Raw genomic sequence first — 23,446 nt, forward strand, 5'->3', positions numbered from 1 at the left:
CATACAACCTACCAAGACTGAATCATGATGAAATAAAAAATCTGAACAGACTAATAACAAGTAAGATGATTGAATCGGTAATCAAGAATTTCCCAACAAAAGAAAGCCCAGGATCAGATAGTTTCCCTGGTGAATTCTATCAAATATTTAAAGAATTAATGCCAATCCTTCTCAAACACTTACAAAAAATTGAAGAGAAGGTTACACCCCCAAACTCATTTTGTGAGGCCAGCATTACCCTGATAGCAAAACCAGATAAGGACATTACAAGAAAAGAAAACTGTAGGCCAATATCTGATGAATAAAGATGTAAAAACTCTCAACAAAATATTAGCAAACCAAATTCAACAGTACATTAAAAGGATCAGATACCACGAGCAAGTGTGATTTATTCCTGGGTTGCAAGAATGGGTCAACATACGCAAATCAATAAATATGATACCACATTAATAGAATGAAAGGTAAAAATTATATGAGCATCTCAATAGATGCAGAAAAGCATTTGACAAAATACAACATCCTTTCATGGTAAAAACACTCAACAAAGTGGGTACAGATGGAATGTACCTCAACTTAATAAAGGCCATATACAACAAACTCACAGCTAACATTGTACTTGTTAATTGCAGTACTACTTACTTATTTTTGCTTCTGCTTTTGCTGTCATATCCAAAAAATTGTTGCCAAGTCCAACGTCATGGTGAAAAGTTGAAAGCTTTTCCTCTAAAATAAGGAACAAGACAAGGGTGCCCACTCGCACCATTCCTATTCAGCATAGTACTGGAAGTCATAACCAGAGCAATTAGGCAAGAAGTAGAAATAAAAGTCATCTGAATGGTAAAGGAAGAAGTAAAGTTGTCTCTGTTTGCAGATGATATGATCTTATACATAGAAAATCCTAAAGACTCCTCCAAAAAACTGTTAGAACTAATGAACTAATTCAGTAAAGTTGCAGGATACCACATAAATAAATCAGTTGCATTTCAATACATAATCAATGAAACAGAAATAAAGAACACATCCCATTCACAATAGCATCAAAAACAATAAAATACTTAGAAATAATTTTAACCAAGGAGGTGAAAGATTTGTACTTGGAAAACTATAAGACTGACGAAAGAAATTGAAGAAGACACAAATAAAAGGAGAGATATTCTGTGTTCATGGATTGGAAGAATTAATATTGTTAAAATGTCCATATTATCCAAAACCGTCTATATATTTAATACAATCCCTATCAAAATTCCAATGGCATTTTTCACGGAAATAGAAAAAACAATTCTAAAATTTTATAGAATCCCAAAAGATCCCAAATAGCCAAAGCAATCCCAAGAAAGAACAAAGTTGGGGGCATCACATTTCCTGATTTAAAACTATGTTACAGGGGCCAGCCTGGTGGCTCAGCGGTTAAGTTTGTGCATTCCGCTTTGGTGGCCCAGGGTTCGCCAGTTCGGGTCCTGGGCGTGGACCTACTCACTGGTCATCAAGCCATGCTGAGGTGGCGTCCCACATAGAAGAACTAGAAGGACCTACAACTAGGATATACAGCTATATACTGGGGGCTGTGGGGAGAAAAAAGAAAAAAAAGAGGAAGATTGGCAACAGATGTTAGCTCAGGGCCAATCTTCCTCCAAAAAAAAAAAACTATATTACAAAGCTATAGTAATCAAAACCGTATGATACTGATATAAAAATAGACACATAGGCCAATAAAACAGAATCGAGAGCCCAAGCATAAATCAACCCAAGTGTATATGTTCAATTAATATTTGCCAAGGGAGCCAAAACCTCTCAAAGGGGAAAGGATAGTCTCTTCAATAAATGGTGTTGGGAAAACTGGATAATCACACAACAAGAATGAAATTGGACCCCCATTTTACACCACTCACAAAAGTTAACTAAAAATGGGTTAAAGACTTAAACGTAAGACTTGAAAACCATAAAACTCCTAGAAAAAAAAATAGGGAAAAATCTCCTTGACATTGGTCTTGGCAACAATTTTTTGGATATGACACCAAAAGCAGAAGCAAAAATAAATAAGCAGGACTACAATCAACAAAATGAAAAGGCAACCTACAGAATGGGAGAAAATATTTGCAAACCATATATCTGATAAGGGATTAATATCCAAAATACATAACGAACTCATACAACTCAATAACAAAAAAACAAACAATCCAGGGCCACCCCTGGTGGCCTAGGGGTTAAGTTCAGTGCACTCTGCTCTGTTAGTGGCCATGCTGTACCAACAGCCCACATACTAAAAAATAGAGGCAGATTGGCACACATGTTAGCTCAGGGTGAATCTTCCTCAGCAAAAAAAAAAAAAAAAAAAAATCCAATTAAAAAACAGGCAGAGGAACTGAATAGACATTTTTCAAAAGATGACATACAAATGGCCAACTGGTACATGAAAAGATGCTCAACATCACTAATTATCAGGGTAATGCAAATCAAAACCACAAGGAGATATCTAACACCTAACACCTGTTGGGATGGCTATTATCAAAAAGACAAGAAATAATGAGTGTTGGTGAGGATGTGGGGAAAAGGGAACCCCTTGTGCACTGTTGGTGGGAATGTAAACTGGTGCAGCCACTAGGGAAGACAGTATGGAGGTTCCTCAAAAAGTTAAAAATAGAATTACCATATGATCTAACAATCCCACTTCTGAGTATATATCCAAAGGAAATAAAATCGGGGTCTTGCAGAGATATCTGTACTCCCATGTTCATTGCAGCATTATTTACCATAGCCAAGATTTGGAAACAACCTAATTGTCCTTCTACAGATGAAATGGATAAAGAAGATGTAGCATATATACTGTATACAATGGAATATTATTCAGTCATGAGAAAGAAGAAAACTCTGCCATTTGCAACAACATGGCTGGATCTTGAGGGTATTAGGCTAAGTGAAATAAGTCAGACAGAGAAAGACAAATACTGTATGATATCACTTATACGTGAAATCTTAAAAAGTTGGACTCAAAAGCAGAGAGTAGAATAGTGGTTGCCAGGGGCTGGAAGGTGGGGGAAATGGGGAGACGTTGGTAAGGGTACAAACTTCTAGTTACAAGAAGAATAAGTTCTGGGGATCTAATGTACAGCACGGTCACTATAGTTAACAATACTGTATTATATATTGAAAGCTGCTGAGAGAGTAAATTTAAATGTTCTCACTACAAACAAGAAATGGTAATGGTAATTATATGAGAAGAACTAACCCTGCTGTGGTAATCATTGCACAATATATACGTGTATCAAATCATCACATTGTACACCTTAAACTTATGCAATGTTAAATGCCAATTACATCTCAATAAAACTGTAAAAAAAGCCATAATGAGTCAAACATGCGGAAAAGCTCAAATGATTATAGACATGCTGGCTCCTGAGTTGCTGGATCAACGCCAGCAGCACCTACGTCCGGACTTTCTGTTATGAGAGAAAAATAAGCCCCGTTTTTATTTGAGCCATTCTAAGACAAGTTTTATGCTACTTGCAGCTTAAAGTACTCATGATGGACTCCCCTTTCCCCAGGAGAGCCGCAGCTCTCGAGCTGCTCACATGGAGAGTTTTGAACAACCATGCCGTAGGAGTCCTATTTGGTCAGGAAAGAAATTCTGCTTCACATGGCAGTTAAGGAACTAGAGGGCTCTTTGCTCCATGTGCTTCTAAGATGGGGAGGCAGGGAGGGAGGAAGGGACAGGGATCTTTTAGATCAAAGTTTAGGATTCAGCTCTAAAGACTGTGAGACTTGGAACTCCCAGGTCTATTCTAAAATCTTTTAATGTGGCGCTAGATTGGCAAAAGTGTTTACTCAACACGGAAGCCCTGAGGAGTACGGAGGAAAAGAAATCTGAGGGAGGTAAATATAAGGGGATATGGAATTTACCTGGCGATGAGGAGTTTACTTTCAGGTTGAGTGACTTGAGTGGTGTGGGGGCCAACTGGGGTTGAGACAACGAGGGGTGATGTCATGACAAGGGTCAGACACAGGAAGGAGAGCGAGGGGTTAGCCAGACAAGCAGGTTTCCCATGGCACCTAAGACCCAGGATGCCTTCTTAGTTGTCTGCATATGTGAGGTGTATCTACGTGCATATGCGCAGTACATGGAGGACTGACTGCACCTGGGACTGCTACAGATTCTCAAAGAGATCCGGGTCCCAAAAAGTGGTGGAGACCCCCTCCTGATTGGGTCAACCTGACAGACTTCAGAGAGCAGGTGAGCAGTCATTTCAACCACAAGGTGATGCTGCACAGACGTTGTCTAACATTTGAAAAAACAAGGCTCAATTATGGAACCAACACCAGTCACAGATGACTGTAACCTTTGCTGTACATGTTTCAGATTCCTACCCTGCTGTTATACTTGTGTCACTTGAACTTTGGATTTGCGTCTGCAGAAAGGTAAACATGTTACTAGATACTGGTTGCGATTGCTCCTGCCTCCTGTTTTAAGCAGAATTGGGGTGTTCAGGGCCCCCTCCTCCATTTCTATGGTGAACAGAGTACTTGTTCTATTGCATCGGCAGAACTCACATGGACTCAGAGAGCCACAGGTTGAGAGAAGACTTTCAAGGCAATCTCCAGTTTTCCAGATGAATAAACTGAGGCCCAGAGTTGTTATGAGGCAATTTGAGTGGGCTCCAACAATACGGCGCTCTGCGATGCCGTGCCTGTATCCCATTCTACCTCTCCCAGCAGGAAAGCATCCCTATTCAGTGTTTTCTAAAAGGCCCTATAGGGTTGCACCAACCGATGGTTGTAGGAAGCTTTAGTGCCATGTGGGATTGTCAATACTCCACGTCAGTGCAAGTGACCCCCTTGGGAGGCAGCAATGACGGAAATCAGTCAATTAGCTGAAAGAAGGTGGATTGACAATGCAGTCATTTGGAAAACCATTTAATTTCACTTGCTGCCAACTTCAGATAAGACGCATATGCACAATTACCTAAGACAGGAGTACCGCTTAATATTTTTTCTAGGTGTTTAAATATTACCACTTATTGGTGATTACCTCTTTGCATATTCATAAAAAAACAAATAAAATGAAATGTATTACTGGGATATTAAGCCACATTTTGTTATAAGGGATTTGAATCAATTTCATATTTTAGTCTGCCAATTATGTTATTTCTTTTCCAGTTTCTAAATATAATTAATTAAAACAGTAATGGGTCTGTGATCAAAGTTTATATTAATATTTAGATTATTAAAGTACTGAGAGAAAATGATTTTCCACAAATTATGTTTTTACTTAGATAATTAAATAATTTCCCATTTTACTCTATGAAAGAAAAAAAGAGGCAGAAAATAACTTTGAGGTTTCTAACATGAACCACTTGGAGGCTGAAGTCACATAATTAGAAATACGTTAATAGTTGGGGGAGATTATTTACGAAAAGGACTGTAATAATTTCCTCCCTCTCTCCATGTCCTTGAGCATTTCCCTCCCACGCTGACTCTTGGCTTAACCGTGTGACTTGCTTTGGTTAATGGGACAATAGCAAATGCGATATAAGCAGAGACTTGAGAAGTATTTGTGTGTTGCTCTCGGAAAATCTATAATCACCACTACGTGAATGAGCCCAGGCTAGCTTGCTGAATGGTGAGGAACACACGGCCAAGTCATCCCCTGCCTCACCTGACATAGTGTCAACAGCCAGAGACATGAGTGAGGGATGAGCCAATCTCAGCCAAGCTTACCCAGACGGGAAGAACAGCCAGCCACATAATAAGAAATTATAAATATTTATCTTTTTTTTAATTACCTTTTAAGCCACTAGCTTTGGGGATGGTTTGTTTTGTAGCAAAAGCTAAATGTTATAAAAAATAGCATTAAACATTGCATTTATAGAGAGAGAAAAAAGAGAAGATTAAATGATTTATAGCTCCATTCCTCTGTTCCATTCACAGTAAAATTTATTGAAAGAGATGTATTCACTCATTGTCTCTACTTCCTTTCTCCTAAGTAGCCTTAATCTCCAATTGAATTTCTGTCTGCTCCACTCTCCTGAACCTGCCTCTGGAACGTCAAACTCTCCTGGCCTACCACTCTTGCCCCTTTCAGTCTCCTTTCTGGCTCTGCCTCTTCTTCCCACTTTCTAAAGGTTAAGCCTCTGGGTCTTCTCTATTTTACGTTATTTCTCTGCTTAACTCATCCTGTCCTGTAGCTTTAAATGCTGTCTATACATTCATGACTCTCATATTTATATCTCCAACCCTGCCCTCTCTTCTGAACGCCAGGTTCCTACAGCCAACTGCCTACTACATGTCTCCACCTGGATATCAAATGTAACATCTCCACAATAGGTCTCTTGATGCACACCCTGAACTCCCAACATTCCTTTCCCACAGCTTTCCTAGTATCGATTACTGGCATCTCCATCATCCAGTTGACCAGACAAAAGGACAGAAGTTGTTCTCAATTCTTTCCTTTCCCTCTCTTTAGGTGCAATCCGTTAACAAATTGTGTTACTTCTATGTTCAAAATATATCACATGGCCATCCTCTTCTCTCTGCCTCCTCTTTTAACATATTAGTTCAAAATACCATCATTTCTTTTCTAAGTTACTATAGTAGGCTCCTAAATAGATCCTATTCCTACCCTTTCTCCACCATAGTCTATTCTCCAGACAGCAGCCAAAATGATCATTTAAAAACATTCAACATGTATCAGATCATATTACTACCTTGTTTAAATCCTCCAATGACTTTATATTGCACCTCAAAGTACAAGCTCCTTACTGTATAATCTAGCCTCTGCCTTCCTCTCTGACTGCGTCTGACTCCTCCACTAGAATGTGAAAGTCATGAACTTTGTTTTGGTTATTTGTTTGTTGCCAACAGCCAAGTCAATAAGCATTTATTAAATAAATGATTGAACAGTCATAAAACGAATAAAAGGCTGTGTTGGCACTTGTGTTCTTAAAATCATAATTTTCTTATTTAAATATTTTTAATATATCAAAAGTGTATGAAATACATATGCCTTAAAAAATTAGTAAATGCAAGTACCACCATCCTTGAAATTCTTTGTGATGACTGGCGTAGGCTGGTCAATGGGTGCCTCCATGGAACTGGGTTTCCTAATCTCAACAGGAATAATGAAATCCTGGAGTGATAAAACAAAATAATAGTGATATTCTTCTAGATTTCCTATTTCTATAGATATTACAAACAACAGATTCAGGCTAGTATCTTCACATATGGAGACGAGAAGCACAGGATTTAGAGTTGTGCTGGCTATTTTCATTTGATCCTCCAATCTATTCTCCACCTACTGATATTCTGTTCTGTGACCCCAAGGCTGAACTATCTCATCTTCTGGCTTAAGATTTGTTTCAGTCAATGGTAGCATTAACAAGAGATTGGAAGGTAGGAGGAGAGTGAGGACAGGGTATTCACTCCTCCCCTGCTGGACTGTGGATTGCCCATATCCTATCGAAGGTCATAGCTTCTGTCTAGTGGTCCTTTCCATACAGCTTCTCTACCTGATTCTGGGAGATCTTCCCTCCCTTTGCTCCTTCACGCTGTTGCTAGCCCTGGAGTATTACACCATCCCTTCTCTAAACCCTGCCCATACCTTTGTAAATGGCCCCTTTATTAACTCACCTCAATTACTCAGTTTGAATTTGCCATTTGGTTCATGCTGGGACCCTGAATGACACAGTAATTGATACCGGAATTGGCCCCAAGACACAGAGCACTGAAATGGAATTCTAGGATATGATGAATCACAAATTTAAGGAGCACATAGATAACTTCCTTGAGACAATGGTACTCCCTGTGGATTCAGTGATATCACGATAATTCAAATTATCCCTAGGTACAGGGCAAGGTTTTGTGAAAACAAATGGCTGTGGAGTGTGGCCACCATGCAATGATAGTGATTATAAAGACTGTGAGGTCAGCTGATATTTTTAACTGCCCTAGGAAGAGTATGTGAAACAGGAGAATAAATTGAAAGCTTGGTTTTCAACTCAGGGCACAGATGCAAACCAAAAAAGCCTTGGAGGCAGCTGAAGCAGTTGCTCATCTCCTGAAGTCACAGGGCACATACAGTTGAAACCAAACTCACAACTACTAAGTGGGCTCCTGAGAAATAAAAAAGGGACATTTGGACAGACACAGAAAAAACTGATAATTTTGAACCCCAAATCTCCCTGAATCCCCCTCGCTGGAGCAGGCAGACCCTCTAGACTCTTCCAAACAGATGATGATTCCAATCAGTGCTGTGCTTCTGGGTATAGTACCCTTATATGGCCAAATAAATAGAACCTCTGGCACCGGTTTGTAGGTACTGACTTAACAAAATTGTTTAACCTATCCCTATCAGCAAGATAATCAGAAGTCTTCACATGCAGGGACAGTAGTATACCTGAGTATACTCAGGGTTATGTCAGCTCTCTTGTTCTCTGCCGTGATAGAGTCTGAGGAGTCCTTGATCATCTTGATTTTCCACAGAGTATAATGCTGATACAGAATAATTATGACATTGTGGTAACTGGACCCAGCGAGCAGGAGGTAGACATAGTAAGCAAGTAAGTAAAACATATGCATGCCAGAGGATGAGAGATAACAAGAAGATTTAGGGACTGCTGCATCATTTAAGTTTCTGGGGTTCCAGTGGTCTGGAGTATGTTAGGAAATCACCTCTAAATGAGATAAGCTGCTTCTCCTATACAGCCTACCACAATGAAAGAGGCACAATGATTTTCGAGCCTACGCAGACTACATTTGGTCATGCTTCTTGAACCCATTAAGTAGGGTCTGGAGCAAGATAAGACTCTGTGGTAGGCCCAGGCTGTAGTGCTGCTTCTCCTGCCACTTGAGCCTTATCTCTCAACAGATCAGTATCAGAAGTATCTGGGGACAGACAGTAGAACTGCCTGGAGCTGCCAGCAGGTCTCAGTGGGAGAATCTTCTACCAACAATTCTCCTTTAAAAAATAACACCTGGCTTGCTGCTAGGCCCTGGTAGAAATTGAATGCCTGACCAAGGTGACTGCCCACCATGAACTGGGTGTCATCTTACCCACATTATCATAAATCTGAATTGCCCAGCAGCATTCCATTGTAAAATAGAAATGATATATACAAGACCGGACCCAAGCTAGTCCAGAAAAGGCACAAATAAACTGCTCAAGATGGTGGCTCACACTCCCATGGTACCTGCTCCTACTGCTTTACCATAATTGCCTTTAATGTATACTTATGGCCTCGTAGGGAGTTCCCTCTGACCAGATAATGGAAGGCCTTTTACAAGCTCAGGCCTGATTTACAGATGGATTTGCGTAGCATGCTAGCATCAGCTAGAAGTCAATAACCACCTACACACAGGTGGCCTTAAAAGACATTAGGGAAGGGGAATCTACCTAGAGGGCCCAACTTCAGGTTATAAATCTGGTTGTCCACTTCCTATAGCAGGAGAGATGGCCTAACATGAGGATCTATAGTAATTCAAAGTAATTAACTAATAATTTGGCTGGCTGTTCAGAGACTTAGAAAGAATACGATTAAAAAATTGATGACAAAGAGGGCAGGGGAGAGGTATATGGATGAATTTCTCAGAATAAAAAGAAAGTTTAAGGATATTTATATCCCCATAAATGCCCACCAGAGGTCATCCACTTCAGAGGTGGGCCCAGTAATTAGGTACACAAAGTAACCTGTCCTATGGATATTTGTTAGTCTCTTTCTCCAGCTATCTTCTTCTTAAGGACTAGGAGTGATTACAGCTTCAACTGTTGCTAACCCTAGGGCACCATCTTTGTTGGTTTCCATGAACCCTGATCTAACCAAAAAATACAGGTGGCAGGATATTGGTTATCCTGCCCACAACTCTTTAAACATCCCTCAATTATCCAGTTTCAACATGCCATCTGTTTTTTACAGGGACCTTGACTGATATAGAATGCAAAGTGAACATTTAAAAATCCTTTCAGCTACTTACAGTCTTGGAGACGTGGGTAAGTTGCATAAGCTCTCTGAACCTTGGGTTACTCTTTAGAAAATGAAGAAGACACCTTCTTCAGAGTGCTTTGTGGACTTGAATGTTGAATGCATAGTTACCGATACATAACTAATATTCAGAAAGTGGTGCTGGTTATTATTATTAGTCTTACTACTAAATGAAATTAAAGGAAGTCTGAATGAAATTTTACCACAGTAAGTAGATATGTAATGTACCTTTAAGAAGTACCACAACCAATTATTACTATTAATCACCAAGACTTGCTAAATACTTTGAGTGTCAAGCACCCTTGTAATCACCTTGTGGGCCTTATCTCCTTTACTCTTCATAACAAATATATGCAGAAGGCACTATTGTGATCCCCATTTACATATGAGGTTAAGTAACTTGACCAAAATGATACTGTTGGTAAGTAGCAGAGCTGGGATTCAAATCCAAGTCTGACTCCAGAGTGCAAACATTAACCACTATGTTATACTGCCTTCACACCTGTCCAAAATATTAACACGTGATTCATACGATCCAGCAATTCCACTTCTGGGTATTACCTGAAGGAAACAAAAACACTAACTCAAAAAGATATCTGCACCCCCATGTTCATAGCAGCATTATTTACAATAGCCAAGACATGGAAACAATGTAGATGTCCATCAATGGATGAATGGATAAAGAAGATGTGATATACATATACATATAATGATACATATATAATATAATATATACATATAATGAAACACTACTCAGCCATAAAAAAGAAAGAAATCTTGCCATTTGCAACAACATAGATGGAGCTTGAGGGCATTATGCTAAGTGAAATAAGTCAGATAGAGAAATACAAATACCATGTGATCTCACTTATATGTGGAATCTAAAAAAACAAACAAACTCATAGATACTGATTGGTAGTTGCCAGAGGTGGGGGGGGCGGGGTGAAATGGGTGAAGGGGGTCAAAAGGGACAAACTTCCAGTTATAAAACAAATGTCATGTAGATGTAATGTACAGTGTGGTGACTATAGTTAATAAAACTATATTGTATTTGAAAGTTGCTAAGAGAGTAGATCGTAAAAGTCTTCATTACACGAAACAAAAATTTGTAACTATGTATGGTGATGGATGTTAATTAGACTTATTGTGGTGATCATTTCACAATATATTCAAATATTGAATCATTATGTTGTACACCTGAAACTAATGTTATGTTATATATCAATTATATCTCAATAAAAAAATTAACACACATTGACAATCCACCAATTAACAGAGAGCTACTGTATTGTACCCCGTCTATACACCTCCCCAGATTTGCTCTACCAATACCTGCCTTCCAGGTCCTCAGCTGCCTCACTTCCTGCCACTGCCAGCTCTTTGATTGGCCCTAGGGTGAGGGCTAGGTTTTGGCCCCCATTGCGCCCATTGCAGTGGCAGCCACAGAGCTCCAGGGCCGAGAGGCCTGACTTAACCAGAACCACAGACGCTGGTTTCCCCCACCGCCCTCACACCCAGAAATACTGCGGCAGGAAGTATGCCATGTGGCTTCCCCAACAGCCATTCGGAAAGGCTGGGTGACAGAGTCCGGAGTTGCGGAGGGTTTAACAGTCCATGTGGTGAACTCTGCCCAGTGAGAGATATGAGACAGGAGGAAATTGGCAGACACATTCCTCTTCCCTCGTCCTTCAAACAGACTGTTCCCAGGAGCGGTGGCTTGGTGCTGCCTGTCTGGAGAGAAGTCGCCTGACCAAGCAATCAGCTACATCTTTCTCTGGAAGGTCCGGCCAGCTTGTTCGTGCATCACCTTGTATTTGCTTTCCCTGCTTCCTTGCCTCGCTTCCCCTTTGCCCTCATTCTTGCTGACCTGGGATTGCACCTCTCAGTTAAGGTGACAGATTGTCCAGCCAGGTTTGCCTAGGACTGAGGGGATTCCCAGGAGGCAGGACGATCAGTGCTAAAACCTGCACAGTCCCAGGCAAAGCCCGCTCGCAGTAGAGCATTAACATTTAAGCACTGAACTGGCCTCTGCTTTCTAACGAGTCCTAGGTATGACGAGTGGCAGCGGTGGGAGTGGACCACGGGAGTGGACCATACGCAGGTGGAGAATTTCTTGTCAGTGGAGCAATCTCCCACGACTCGGAGTTTCCCTCCTGGCAAAGATCTCTGGGACCAGTCTTACTACTTTGCTGGGACGGCTCCTTGAAGCTTGGGCAGACACGATGTTGGCCTATTGCAGAGGTGCTGGAGCTGCCTGACGGACACTGAGAAGAGGTCACAAGGTGAGGGAGGGAGAACACAGGAACGGATTAATACGTGCAGCTGGAGAACCGTGGCATCCGACTCTTCTCTGGGAGGGCCCACAGGACCCTTCCTTCATTAAAGGAACGAGGAACGCACCAGTGAGGAGGGCAGCAGCGTCCTCTGTATGCCGGCGTTGAAAACAGGAGATGCTGCCACAAAATCAGGCTCCCTAGTACCAAAGAGGGTGACGAGGACGGGCTCCCTGGCCCTCTGGTTTCTGCCAGAGTGGAGCACTGGCAGGAAAGCGTGGACTTGGGGGGTTTGTTCCCCCAGCCTCTGCCTGGGGGATTGCCACAGGCTGGCTACGTCCCTTCACTGAAGGTCAAAGTTCCTTTAAACCAGCCCTCTCCACACAGCCTTTTTGAGTCCAAGTTCAATCCCCACCCCCACCTTCAGTCCTAGGAGGCCCCTGTTATTAGCTGCAGGGTGTTACACTGTTCCTTTGGGCTTCTCAATACCCAGCTTCACTTTGTAAATAATCCCTTTCCTTAAATTGATTAATTTGACTGTACCATCTGTTTCCTACCGGGGCCCCATATATGCTTAGAATATATTTGGAAGTTTTTCCCAGAAGCCTTGGTGAGGGGAACTGAGTGGCTAGCAGACAGGGATAGGAGGAAAACTTTCCAGCGTATACTTTTGAATTTAGAACCATGTAAAAGCATTACTTATTAAAAAGAATATTCCACACATGTACACTCTTAATACTAATGTTAAGTCAGGGTCGGGGGGACAGAGGGGAGACAATGTGGTAATCGGTATTATAAGCCTTAAAAATGTGACATAGTATTTCCACTTTTAGGAACTTATCTTCGGAAGAGAACTGAAGATACAAAACTTCATGTACAAGGAGGATTCATTGCAACCTTTCCTTATACAAAAGAATATTTGCTAACAATGTAAATGGTCAACAATAGGGGCATTTGGAGAAAAACATGTGACAGACATCTCTGTAGCCATCAAAGATTATGCTTTTTAGAAAAATTTTGAAGAACACAGGAGAATCTTATGATATAACATTAGATGACAGAAGTAGAATACAAAAGAGTGTTTATAATTTTGTAAAATACATGTGTATATATTATCTCTATTTTACCAATAAAGGCACCTAGGCAGCGAATAGTTAACACTTGTGTGTGTTCAAGGTCACAGGGCTTATGAATTTGGATTTTTGAGGCAATGAGGAATAGAACACCCAACTTAAAGGAACTCATACAATAGAAGCATTTAATTTTCTCACCAAGAGATCTGAGGGTAGGCAATTCTAGGGTTGGTCTGGCAGCTCAGTTATGTCATTAAGGACCCATATTCTTTCTATCATTCCACTCTGTCACCTTCAGTGTATGAGCTTTTTGTCCTCAGTCTTGTCACCTCAGGTCATAAAATGGCTGCTGCAGCTCCAAATGTCACATCATCACAGAAAATGATCAAAGCAGGAAGGCCTTAGAAGCCAACTGGGTTATATTAGGCTCTTTGTCTGGGCCAGCTCTTTGGGGGCCCATGATCCAACTCAGGTTTTTCCAAATACATCTGCAAAGCATAATGTGCTGTCTTGACACAAGTCTATTGTTCTTGCTTAAATGACTTGAAATAAGACCAGAAATAGAGACAAACTTTTAATGGATTCTCTTCATCTATAAAATGAGTAGGTTGGATTAGATAACCTCTGAGGTCCCTTCCAGCCCTGCTTGGCTCTGATTAGAGAAAAGGCTGGCAGAAAACACATCAAATTATTAATTTTGGATAGCAAGATTATGGAGGATTTTCATTTTCTTCTTTATGATTTTCTTTCTTGTCCAAATTTTCTATAATTAGTGTTATTTATGTATGAGAAAATATATCTTTTTTTTTTTGTGAGGAAGATCAGCTCTGAGCTAACATCTATTGTCAATCCTCCTCCTTTTTTTCCCCCAAAGCCCCAGTAGATAGTTGTATGTCATAGTTGCACATCCTTCTAGTTGCTGTATGTGGGACGCGGCCTCAGCATGGCCGGACAAGCGGTGCCTCAGTGCGTGCCCGGGATCTGAACCCGGGCCGCCAGTAGCGGAGCGCGCGCACTTAACCGCTAAGCCACAGGGCCGGGCCATCATTTTTTAAATACCATAAATGTTCTAAACTAGAAAACTTTTTTCAACTAGCTTAATAAATGTAATACGTGTTGTTATTTTTTTTAGTTGGTCTGCCAATAGTTCAGCCTGTTTTTGCAAGACCTGTTCCCACATTTTGAACATCCTGCTGTATAGGTGTAAACGTCATCTACAGTTGCAGTTATGGGCCTTTTAGTAAAATAGTGGACATGACTAAAGGCAGATAATAAGCAACCTATTTCTTCTCATGTGAGCTCAGTTGCCTTAACATTTGAAATCCCTCCAAAAAAAAAGCCACAGAATATGTGGGTAAATTCATAATGCATTTAACTGCCTGAAAACCTTAGTTTTGAATCACAGGATTGTGAAAGTAATTATATCTAGATTTACAAAATACTCAGAACTGCGTACTAATCTTTGTACTTTCTTTCTTGTGGAAACTGAGTTGTCTTTCAACAAATTCCAAGAGTCTTTGGGTCCAACGCACCTCACAAATTCCTTGACATTCATGAGACGCTGACACGTTAAAAAAGAACATGAAGATGAGTTAACAAGTTTTTGTTGGCAACAAATACTGTCAGTTGATTTTCCTATAGTGACAGACTCACTTCATTTTTTTTTTTTTTTTGGTGAGGAAGATTAGCACTGAGCGAACATCTGATGCCAATCCTCCTCATTTTGCTGAGGAAGATTGGCCCTGGGCTAACATCCTTGCCCAGCTTCCTCTACTTTATATGGGATGCCATCACAGCATGGCTTGACAAGTGGTGCGTCTGTCTGTGCCCGGGATCCGAACCTGCGAACCCCGGGCGGCGGAAGCAGAGCACGCGAACTTAACCACTACGCTGCCAGGCCAGCCCCTCACTTCATTCTTTTTTGAGAAAACGTCTGCCAAGTATCCATGTCACAAACACCATAGTTTGTCTAGCAGTCATTCTTTCCAGTAAAAGTGGTGCTCCCTGAACAAAGCAGTTAGTTCAATTCGCAACTCAAACAACCCCACAAGTCCTTTCCCCTGAGACAACCATACAGCATAAGACTCATTTCATCACACAGACTACTAAAAAGATATGTGTTCGAAGATCGAAGTATAATCATTTTTACCACATATGCAAGGATATTTTAAGTGAAACTGGCTTTTTTTTTTTGGCAACTGTGTGGAGATGAGGGATATAATGCCTACGAGTACAGTTTGCTGTCAGTGCCTTGATTTGTGGTAAAGGACTCAGCAGTTTTACCCGCCTTTGCTTTTGCACCGTCAATGCAACGGCAACACAGAAAAATGCAAAGAAAGTCTTAGTGTTGTTAGGATAGTGATATCGTGGGTCCCCCCGAAAGAGTCTTGGAGACGTCCAGGGTCTGCAGACCACACTTTGAGAACCACTGTTTTCAACTATGAGCAGGTAAAATTGAATTTTAAAAGAGAAAACTAAATAAAAAAGGAAAACAAAATTAGGACAAAAATAAATTGTGTCAATTAATATAGTACAAAGATAAGACTCTCAATCCCTTAAATAAAGAAATTCCACATTATCAGTGAGCTATATAAATTAAGTCTTGAGTAATAATAAATGAAAGGGCAATCTGGATTCTTACACATTTTTCCTAAAATAATTTATTTTTCTTACTATGCAATATTCTATCACCCTATCGTATTTTCAAACAAACATTATTATACTAGTTTGTTACATTTTTCTCCCTGCCCCAAAACCTACTCCACCCCAAGAGTTTCTTGAGATTGGGAACTATATATCATTCATAAGTGAAACCTATGCTTGGCACATAGTAGGTGTTTCATAAGTGTTTGTTTTAGTGAATTAATATATTTATCAATCAAAAAACAATATGAGCTTTTAGAATTAAAACTGTATACAAGCTAGTTGAATAAGAAAGAAGCTAATATATCATTTTCTTCAGAGGCAGATACATTTAAATAAATCACCTAAAAACTTAATCTGTACTGAGTTCTTAAAGTATTGCCAATTAAAGAGAATTTTGCCTAACATAACTCGTAGTCATAAAATGATTTAATCACTCCATTTTTCTCTATTCTTATTTCTGACTCCACTAAATATCCAAAGCAGAACGTCTGCAATGCAGAAGTGAAGCATGGTGACTGAGGCATCTAAGTCTAGTTTCAGATTATCAGAAAGATTTTTTGCTGCCTAATAAGCATTGAGCCGAGTCTAAAACAGCCACGTAAGCAAGCACAAATGCACACATGCACACACACCACAAAATAGACAGAAGAGGAAACAAGGTATATGACAAAAGCACTGGAAGATAATAGTGGGTATGTGTAGGCCCGTGCGTGTGTTTAGAGGAGTGTAGTATGGTTCTCAGTTTGGTAATGCTATCTATTCTAGACTTCTTTAATTTTCTTTAGTAATTTTGAGAAACTAGAATGGACCATCGAGGTCATCGGTCCAATCCTACCAATTGACAGATAAGAAAAAGATGCCCAGTGAGCCGACGTATAACCCATAGGGTAATACAGAAAAACAGAGGTGCCTTATTTTGTTGATGTTTGGGCTCCCTGTCCCAACATCTCCCACCCTTGCACATCTTATACCTGAGTGAAGATTCTGAGATCATGCCTATTATGATCCAAAAAACGGTGGAATTATTTTTTCTAGATTTGCTTTGATTTATCATTAATATTTGTCCAGCTGTCTATGAATAAGACTATCTCCTTGATCAAATCGCCATTTGAATAATTTTCGAAACCAATCATTTCAGGTTAAGATTCAGCTACCAGCAGCACGTAGCTTGCATGATTGCAACTTCAAAGAGGTTTCTAAGGCACCGATAGCTGTTAAAAGAGAAAAAGCATTACAGGGAACCTCGCCATTTATTCATTTACTTATGTGAATTAAAGTATCTGCATTAGTCAAAAAAGAATAAAACAGAGATAGAATAATTTAAATGTTATTTATGTAGATCTATTTAAATTTAAATAAATTATTTATTTAAATGTCAGGTGATTCTGACCCTCATTTCACTTAACAAGAATACTTCCTAGGGAGATAGAGCGTAAGATATGAGATATAATTCTGATGTTCTCTCAGCTGGTTTCTGGATGTAGCAGCTAACAGAGGGTCATTTGTTCATTGTTTATTGAGGAATTACTAAGCGCCAGTGCTAATCTAGGTTCTGGAGATACAGCAGTAAGCAAGAGGGATAAGGCCATTTGGAAAATATTAAAGAGCTTCATGAAGGAAGGAAACCACAATGAATAGAGAAACTAATAATTCCTCATAGAGATGAGTTGTATGAAGAAAATAAAACACGTTAATGAGACAAAGAGCAACAGATGGGAATATTGGGGAATGGGATTTCTTCAGAAGCTTGGTAGCTTGGCCTCTTGGGCTAAGATACAAATGATGAGAATACAGCCATGCGAAGAAACGTATGGAATGAGCGCTCTTAGAAGAAGGAATCAGTAGAGTAAAGGCCTTGAGAGGGGATGTGTATGGTCGGAGTATGGTGACCAAAGGGGAGAGCTGTACAAGATGAGGGTCAAGAGGTCAGCTGAGGCCTGTTCCTGAAGACTGCGGTAGAAATTTGGATTTTATTTTAAGTGCAATAGAAAGTCATTGGAGGTTTGTTTTATTCTTAATTTTTATTTTAAAATAATTTTAGACTTACAAAAGAGCTGCCAAGATAGCACAGAGAGTTCCTGTGTACCCTTCACCCAGATTCCGCTAATGTTAACATCCTACATAACCATGGTACGATTATCAAAAGTAAGAAATTAACATTGGTACCATACTATTAACTAAACTACAGATATTATTTAGATTTTACACGCTTTTGAACTAATATCCTTTTTCTATTCCAGAATTCAATCCAAGATTGCACACTGCGTTTAGTTATCACGTCTCCTTATTCTCCTCCCATCTGTGACAGTTCCTCAGTCTGTCTTTGTCTTATATGACCCTGACACTTTTGAAGAGTACTGGTCAGGTACTTTGGGTTGGGGTTTGTCTAAAGTTTTCATTTCTCTTGGGTAAATACCTGAAATGGAATTGCTATGTCAAAGGGTAGGTATATTCACCTAGAATTTACCACCAAATCTAAGAACAAATGAGTTTCGCCAGTATCACAGCAGGCAGCTTTCTACTGAGTTTTTCTGGCACTCAGACACTGGTTTATTGCTTGCCATCCCCAGCCTGGGGCGCCTCAGAGAACTTCTCTGCCATCCACTGGGCTATATCCACACCCTCTCAAATAAGGTCTGAGTCTTTGAATCGGTGCCCTCCTCCAAGTTTGTTCCTTCCTTGGCTGCTCTCCCAAAGCCCTAGAGATAGGGATTACAGCCTTCATCTGCCTTTCCTGTAGAGTTAGCTTCACTCCTCTTAGTAGTTAAGTCCCTGTTACCAGTTAATAGATGTTTATATTAAATTTTCCCTGTTCAAACCATTGGTGTGGTTTTTGTCTACAAAAAGGCATGAAAAACCTTTCTGGAATGATGGAAATGTTCTATATGTTGATCATGGTGGTGATTACACGTGTGTACCCATTTATCAGAACTCATTGAACTTGACACTTAAAATCAGTGTTGGGAGAGGGAGGGAATATTGGAGATAGAAGAAGAGAGAAGAAAGTGTGAAATAGTTGTCTGAGATTTGGAAAGTGAATTGACAAGAGAAATAGAATAGGATTAGCCAGCAGTACTGAAGGCCTATTAGAGATTTGTGGTGACAAATTTACATTGAGAGTCCTCAACAGAGGTTGTGTAATTTTCTCCAGCAAGTTTCAGCGTCTCCATCCCTGATGTGGATTAGAAGGATAATCGGCTGTAACCAAGGTTAGAATTCTGCTAGGGGAGCATGATAAAGGGGAGAGGGACAGGCGTTTGGGGTGTTTGCAAGAGAGGAACGATTTTACTAATGATTCAGTGGATTATAAGCTGAATATTTAAAGATACAGAATGTGTGTTTCGCATAACATGGCCCCAAACACAAGTCAATTATTTCACCTGATGTTCAAAAGAAAATTAGCAATCTCTTCCAATGATAGAGGGAAAAATGTTTACTTTGATCGTAAATGGTAACTACCTAAGGGATTTCCAATAGTAATTTAGACTTCACAGGATTTTTTCCATACACATTAACTGAAAAACCTAACTCCAGAGAAACACGTGGCTCCGCTATATACCAGGAGTGCATCAGTTACCCATTGCTTCAAAACAAACCACTCTAAAAGTTAGCGACTTAAAACAACACCCGTTTTATTGGCTCACGATTCTGTAGGTCAGCAGTTGGGGCTGGGTTCAGCTAGGTGGTTCCTCCGCTGGTCTTGCCTTGTGCAGTTTCAGTTATCTGGTGGCTCAACTGCGACTGAATGGTCTAAAACGGCCTCACTCACATGTCTGGCAGCTGGTGTTGGCTATTGGCTGGGCCACTTGGCTCTAGCTGACTTGCCTGAGCTTGTTCACATGGAAATTGGATTCTAAAAGCAGCAAAAGAGAAGGCAAGCCCCAATGCACAAGCATGTTACTAGCATCTGCTTGTGTCACATTTGCTAATGTCCCATAGGCCATAGGAAGTCACACGATCAAGCCTATAGCGTCTATGGGGTGGGCAGGGGACTACACAAGGGCAGACAGGGACATGTGGTGCAGGGAGGGCCATGAATTTAACCATCAACCACAAGGAGATTAGGAGCAATGCTCTCTTCCTACAGCCAGTAAATAACAGCTAAAACTAAACAGAAAAGTGAAACAGTTATTCTTCTGGAAAAACAATCATTTTCCTAAGAGTATTATAACCTAGTCTAGGACATCTGCAATTTTCTCAATGTCACAAAATTCTAAAGACAATCAATTTGAAAACTACATGTGTCATAGAGCATTTTGGGAAGAGAGAGGTCATACAATTAGATGATGATAGTGTTTACCAGCTTCAAAAACTTGTTGACTTGGCCCTTATGCTTCGAATGAGCATATTTGTAGATAGGAGATTAAACCGTATGACCCTTGATGTTCTTTTCCAGTACTGAGGTTTTATGATAAACCATTTAGTAATCAGTCTATTACAGCTCATTTTATCTTGGCTGAGAAAATGCCCTTTTTTCTTACAAGCACATACACATACGCCTCTGCAGAAAGCAGAGCTCTGAGACAAATGACAGTTCTGTTTCATAATATTTGTCTCCTGACAGAAGAGGACCAGCTCTTGAGTTATTTCCTCATTAGTGGAAGTAAAAATCATTGACAACTCCCAGAATTATGGGAATGGAAATATCAAAACTTCCGTTTACCAGGGCTATTTCTGACTTTCATTTTTCTTTGAACACTAGAAACTTGGATTTCTCTACCCCTATTCCTAGATTAGTGGAAAGGCTGTAGAAGGAAATGTTGAAGGTTGGAGTTGAAAAAATTTAGGCATGGACAAAGAAGAAAAAAGAAGTAATCATTACCATGTTTCATGATGATTAGAAGGGAAAATATAAATAATTTTCATTGTTCTCTAAAGAAGTCCTTCTTACAGTTAAAATTCTTATTTCATATAACTCAAGAAAAGAGAGCTTTGCTGACTCAGAATTAGATCCCCAAGCTTTTTATTTGCTCTGCTGGCACAGCAAAGCTTATGGGCAACTGATAATTGCCTGAGTGCCCAAAGATTATGGATCAATCATGGGACTGCCAGTCATGCCAACTCGCAAGCCGGGGAATAGTCAGAGAGGCTTGAGATCTTTTTTCACTAAGGCAAAATGGCTTATTGTTAGATTTGGAGGAAAACAGAGTGAAAGGAAAATGCTATTGAGTGTACTTAGTGAGAAACATCATTTATATCTGACAGCAGCACGTTTTTAATAATGAGGCCAGTAGGGAGAAGATGGAGAGCAAGAAAGACCTTACAAGGAGAGCTTTGCTCAGTGAGCCAGCTCAGCTGGTGTGAAGTGGACCCAAAAGTCCACAGGGCAAAAGAATATTATATTTTAAAAATGCAGTGTGCGGCATTTACTTTTGTTTTTAAGGGAAAAAATGCTTGAGAGTCAACTCCACTCACTGATTTCATCTCATCTCAACTCATTCACTCCCGCCAGCTAAAATTTCTTGGTTACACACATCTGAATTCTTAAGTATTCAGTAGAAAAGTAAAGTAGGATCCTATATCAACCCATACCCAAAAATAAATGCTAGATATTACTATTTAGTTAAAACCTAAAAATATAGAAAATTAAGAGAATTTGGATGAGTATTTACATAATTTGGGGAAGTACAGAAAACATTTCTTATCAAAAAAGCACAGGGTAAAAGCCATGATAGATTTAAATAAGATTTTTTAAGTGTCAAAACATCAATACATCTTTTTAAAAAATTCTGTAAATAAAATTAAAGCACAATTTTAAAACTGGGGAAAAGATTTGCAATATATATGGCAGTAAAAAAGCTGAGATCTTTTTTTTTTTTTTTTTAAAGATTTTATTTATTTTATTTTTTCCCTCCAAAGCCCCAGTAGATAGCTGTATGTCATAGCTGCACATCCTTCTAGTTGCTGTATGTGGGACTCGGCCTCAGGATGGACGGAGAAGTGGTGCCTCGATGCGCACCCGGGATCCGAACCCGGGCCACCAGCATTGCAGCGCGCGCACTTAACCACCAAGCCACAGGGCCGGCCCAAAAGCTGAGATCTTTAATATCTAAAGAACTCGTAGCTATCAATGGGAAAGAGATAAACACTCCAATTAAAAATGAACAATTTTCGGGGCCGCCCCATGGTGTAGTGGTTAAGCCTGGCACACACTGCTTCAGCGGTCTGGGTTCGCGGACTTGGATCCTGGACACAGACCTACACAACACATCAATCCATATTGTGGTGGTGACCTACATACAAAGTAGAGGAAGATTGGCACAGATGTTAGCTCAGGGACAATCTTTCTCATCAAAAAATAAATAAATAAATAAACAATTTTCAAAAGCAGACATACAAATCCCAGTAAACTTCACAATCAAAAATAGGGCAATTGAAAGCATCAATGAAATACCAAGTGTCACCTTTCAAATTAATAGAGTAAAATCAATGATATCACAAGTATTGGTAAGAATATAAGGAAATAAATGTACTCATATACGGCTGGAGAAGCAGGCTAAACCCACGTTTTCTAGTGGGCCATTCGCAATTTGCATCAAAAACTGTTAAAACTCTGCTTGTCTTCTGAACCCACAGTTCCACCTTTTGCAAGTTATCTTCAGGATAAAACCACAAATGTGTCCAAAGTTACATATGGACGTATTTCATCACAGTAATTTGGAAACTAAGTGTTCTAAAATAATGGAATTGTTCAGAAATCATGATACATACAAAGGAAAATACTATGCCAGGGATAAAACCATGTTACAAAAAATATTTCTAGGTGTGAAGAAAAATATGTTACCTATACAAAAAGAAAACAATCAGGCTATCAGTCAATATGTGCACTGTACAGCTCGAGGTGGGGGCGGGATTCGCACCATGATTTGCACTGTATACAGCGGCCCTGGTGCTTTCCTGAGATTGGCCTATCCCCTGATACCTACGAGGGACTGAGATGCGTGATGGTGATGTCCTTACCTTCACAGAACATAATGATAGCCCATTTAACCTCCTTCTCCAGAGTGCGGAATGGATCATATAGAATCATTTTGACAGAGTTCTAGGTTGTCACAGTAGTGGCAGTGTAGGGAGGGGTGGGATAAATCCCACTTTGTGGGCCAGGTGAAATCTGGCTTCAATAACCATTGATAGTCGAAATGCTTATTATTATCCCAGTGGCACCTCCTCCCTGCCCCCAACACTCCCCATTCCCTTTATCCTGCTTTTTTTTCTTCTCCATATACGTCATCTTCTAATACTTTCTATAATTTACATACTTATCATTTTTATTATCTATCTCCCCCTACTGGTGTGAAGGCAGAGATTTGTGTTGGTTTTATTCACCTTTGTATACACGCAGCACCTAGAACAGTACCTGGTACCTGATACACAGCAGGACCTCAAGAAATCTTAAGTACGTGAGTAAATAAATGAATGAATGGAAACTCATATTTATTGTATGTATACCATGCATCAGGCACCTTAATTCAATTAGTAAGGACAG

The sequence above is a fragment of the Ceratotherium simum genome, chromosome X (genome assembly GCF_057802395.1).
Source record: "Ceratotherium simum simum isolate JZ-2026a chromosome X, ASM5780239v1, whole genome shotgun sequence".
Classification (NCBI taxonomy): domain Eukaryota; kingdom Metazoa; phylum Chordata; class Mammalia; order Perissodactyla; family Rhinocerotidae; genus Ceratotherium; species Ceratotherium simum.